Raw genomic sequence first — 4,556 nt, forward strand, 5'->3', positions numbered from 1 at the left:
TTCCCCTGGAGGAGCTGGAGGAAGTGTCTGGAGAGAGGGAGGTCTGGGCATCTTTGCTTAGACTGCTGCCCCCACGACCCAGTTCCGGATAAGCGGAGGAAAATGGATGGATGGATAAATTACAGCACATGATGTCCTTCTAGAACTGAATGCCTTGAAAAGTGATTGATTAAGAGTATGACCTCAAATGTATTGCTTAATTATTAATGAGCAGAGGTTTTTGTCTCTGTGGCTGCTGAACAGCTTGCTGATAACAGCTAACAGCTACTGAACAAAAGATCCCTTTAACAGATGCAGCTCAAGTGTTGAATCATTAAAGTGCAAAAGGAAAAACAAGGAAGAAGGGTGGGGAATCAAGTGGCTGCTCTGAACTGAAGGGGAAGGAGAACACAATAAATCAAGGAGGGAAATGTGAGTGAGCAAAACAGGGGAGAGAAGGATGAAGAAGGAAACAAAGAGACAAACGGAGCATAAGAGGGAGTGTCGCGTACTAGAGCTTTAAGTCACACATGGCAAGCACAAGGTATGCAGAGGGCGGCTAGCAGCAGACTTCCTGCTCTCACACTGCAGTCATGATTGGTGCATACAGACAGAGTACAGGTCCATCATTTCATATCACGTTCAGTTCATTAAACTATTATTCTATGCTCTAATAACCTTTGTATACAATACAAATCTTCTGTTTTGCTGTCAACAGTTTTACATTTTAATACCCTGTGCCTCTGAGAGAGTAGCAGTTTTTCAACTGTTCTGATATTGCCATGAGCTGTATCTGGACTGGTTAAAAAACAGGAAATAATTAGCAAAACAATGAATAGATAAACGCATTGTGGTTACACAGGGAATAAACTGAAAGCCACAGTCCCACCTTCAGTATAAAATCAATAGCTTCTCCTTGAGGTTTCTAATTTGTTTGTAAGCCACCAAAGTGATACAAGGAGAAAGTGTGTGCCACCTAAAACTGCTCTCTCTTTCTCCCTTCCATCTGTGTTCCACTGTTTTCTTCACTTCTCTCATTTTCTTTTTAAGATCTGAGGTTATGTGAGGAGAGGTGAGGACAGAGAGCTAAGACAGCTCTGTCCCTCATCACCTTCGTTCACCCTCTCTCCATCTGTGTCTGCCACCCTGTCACCTCGCTCACCTTTTTTCTTTCATCTCTCTGAAAAACTATGATTATATGAGTAGCGTTAACATGCATTTATATTTTTCAAAGCAGCCACATAGTAATGCAGATGCTGTCTTCTTATTGTCTGTGCACTGGCTACAACATCAGGACCTATGCTCTATCTGAGGAGGAGTCAGTGAAGCCTGATGTTTACCCATGGCTTTATGCTTACCCGTGCAGCTACCTGTTGTAACCATGGGTCACAAAAGCACATTATGCTACAAGCTGTTTCAGCTGTTTATGCATCTCCATCATTTGATAATCATTTACAGGCATTTTGCCAAAGACCTTAATGTGCGTCTGCAGACAGTGTATAAGCAATGCAGAATCCTCCTTCCCATTAATGCTGAAAGAATTAGTCAAAAATGGACCAGCAGATGACTGATGGATGACAGTTTGATAACCAATTAATTGTCCATAACTTTTCATTGTTTTTCTAGTAAAAACACCAAATTCTTGAAGGTTACAGATCTTTACGTGATTTCTGCCACTGCAAACTGTAAATCAAACAAATAGGCCTAATCGATATTCTCTGTCTTCCTTACACATCTACATTTAAAGACCCTTGAGGCAAATCTGTGATTTGTGATACCGGGCTATATAAATGAAAGTGGCCTTGACAACATTATAGAGCAGAATTTGACAGCTCCTGCATTTGTCCTTGCCCCAGTCTGCCCTTCTGCCACACAGTAGCAACTGCTATCACCACTGCCCTTATCAGCTGGCCTCTCTCCAGTATGTGATCATGAACGAACGCAACAGTGTGCAACAACAATTCCACAGCAGGTGGTCGTCACTGTAGCCTCCTATAAATCTGAGGAATAAAACGTCTGGATGTCTGGATTCAGTAATTTGGCCCATGACACGTGTCCCCTGTCTTAGACTTTTTAAATTTTTGGTAACAGGTGAAAGAAAACTAGGCTTTGTATCAAATCATACAGGTCATTGCATCCGGATTTATCTCGTTTTTTGCCTTTTGTTTTATAAATCTAGTGAGTTAAAAACTGCTCTGTCCCGGGAATACCGGGCCGTTACGCACGCTGGCCCGTGGGCGCACAGCGTTCCCGTCTCCGGTGGGCTGGAGGGGAGATGTTAGCCGGAAAACATGACATTGGTTGTTTTGTACTTAATGAATGATAGCCCTTTCTCTGTTGTGAATCCAAATGTGTATAGATTTGAGCCCTTATGACATCTTAAGTAACTGGAGGAGTCACTTACAGTAATAACAAATACATTCATTTAACTACAATTTTCCTTTGCTACTGTGTAAAACACACTCGCTTAGCTGCTTTAAACATATCCAAACTAGTCTAACACTAAACTCTGCTTCAGTTAAAACGATGCGCACATGAACTCGAACCTGAACTTCATAACCAAATTTCCTCAGCTGAACAGTACACTTGTAAAAAAACACTGTTCTCTGAAATATAAACTAATGTCTTTGGTCAACTCTTACCTCTGACGAGTTGTATTTAGCAGCAACAAAGACGAGGAGAATTCTCAAAAGCAGACGGTTATGTAACTTTTCCCCAATGCGCCAACACCCTGCCTTCACGGACGCGCAACAGGTTGGCTTGGTTTTAGAAAAGGGGGCTGAGTTTAAGTTCTACAGTTTTGTCGGTGAATCCTGATCCCGGGTCGGTGTTTGCTGTCCTGCGGTGCCCACAGCTGGAGAGGAGCGGGGAGTGGAAGCTGATCCAGGATCAGGACGAACAGCCGGGAGGAGGAGTGGAGCTTTAATGCTTGGTTGTCGGGAACGAAGATATCGAAGTTTGGGCTGATTTACTCCCATTCTGGCATGGAAGTCATGAACTATTAACTACGGTGGCCCAGAGAGCTCAACGCACTCCAGCTCAGGAAAACAAATAAAGACATTATCACCAAATAGACAACGCTCTTTCTAAACGCTGCAAAGTGGCAAATAAATACATAACACATCCAAATAGCTACCGAAGTAGTGCAGGGTTAATGGTAATTATCTGGAATAATACTTTAATCATTTGACCAAAATGTAGGTCTATGGGGTTGGGAGGGTGCCACTTGATAGGTCACCATGGCAACAACAAGCTGTCCCAGCTGTGTTCATCACGTTTTAAATCCCCTAGAAACATTGTCATTGTAGTCTGCGCTACCTGCAGCCTTCACTATTTGGTTGTTCTCTGCATTTCTTGCATGTATCTGTGTTTGGTTTTCGGCTGCAGTGCACTGAGCTCTCTAACTGTAACCAAAGTGCTCGCTATAGCTTCCGACTGGTAGTGGTTGCATCTTGTAGTTTCTCGCTACCAGGCATCTGAGATAGGCTGCTACAATTTAGGTTTAGCATAGTCACATTTATTTTAATTTGGAATGTTTGCATCAAAGGTTTCTAACAACTTGTTCCAACAGTAGTTTCTTTTCCCAGTTTTGTGTGTGTGTGTGTGTTGAAATAGTTGACCACAACGATAATCTAACTCTACAGTGTATCGTATAACATGAACAAGCAGCATTGACTAGAGATTATGTTCCAGATAATCCACCATTTCAGAAGTTAGACCCAACATTAAACAAAACTAAACATCGTATTTCATTAATTTTATCTCACTCATGATGTCAATCTATGAAACAGTTTTTACATCTTGTAGAATTTCTCATGTCACCTCCCTATTTTTTTTAAATAAATGTTATATCTTTGCACAGGTCTGTAATATAACCATCTGAGCTGGTGTGTTTCCTTTGAGCTTCCCACCACACACCCAGTCTCTCCACCCCTTGTCAGTCTTCTTCTGGGTTGAAACCAGTTTGTCAGGCATGAAATTAGGTTAGACTACTGCCCTCTTCCGCTTTTCTACATGGAAAGATAGAAGGTGTGTGGTAGTTTGGGAAGAGAGAGAGAGAGAGAGAGAGAGAGACAATTCCCGGTGGAGCAAGCCACATGTCAGAACTTAGACACACAAACATGCACATAGACAATTGTTAGTGAGTTTTAGGAAAAAGACGACTTACTTGTGTCTTCTGGGGCATTTCCTATCTGTGAAGGCAAAGCAGAATCTGTCACTGAGGCTTCACACTCAGTTATGTTTGTATCACTGTTCCAATTATACCAATGCTGACATAGCTTTATGACATTATTTGGGATTTAAAAAGAAATTATGCACATAAAACCTTTTACATATTTTCCAGTATGAATAGCTAAATGTCTTTTGTTTCAGTATCAACTCAGTTACAGTAAACAACCTTAACCTGTGTGATTTTCAGCACTTACAAAGTAAAACGCTGATTCCTCCAACCAGCAACAAGCCAGTAATGACCAGGCCTCCAATTCGTAAACGTTCATAGTCTGTAGGACAATTAATGTTAGGAATTAATAAGGTTCTGGTGCACCTGGCAAACCAAAATTTATGTTTCAGTGCAA

At 41.6% G+C, this 4,556-nt stretch overlaps 1 protein-coding gene across 1 annotated transcript in view; it reads right to left on the bottom strand.

Annotated features, from left to right (window-relative positions):
- Window positions 1-2,976, bottom strand: part of fxyd3 (FXYD domain containing ion transport regulator 3) — a 17,539-nt gene extending 14,563 nt beyond the window's left edge. The window contains exon 1 of the mRNA XM_020597269.1: window positions 2,622-2,976. The gene's annotated coding sequence lies outside the window, so the exon portion shown is untranslated. The remainder of the gene's footprint in view (window positions 1-2,621) is intronic.
- Between the last annotated feature and the right edge of the window lie 1,580 nt (window positions 2,977-4,556).

Source organism: Monopterus albus, unplaced genomic scaffold (assembly GCF_001952655.1).
Source record: "Monopterus albus unplaced genomic scaffold, M_albus_1.0 scaffold33.1, whole genome shotgun sequence".
In the NCBI taxonomy this organism is placed as follows: domain Eukaryota; kingdom Metazoa; phylum Chordata; class Actinopteri; order Synbranchiformes; family Synbranchidae; genus Monopterus; species Monopterus albus.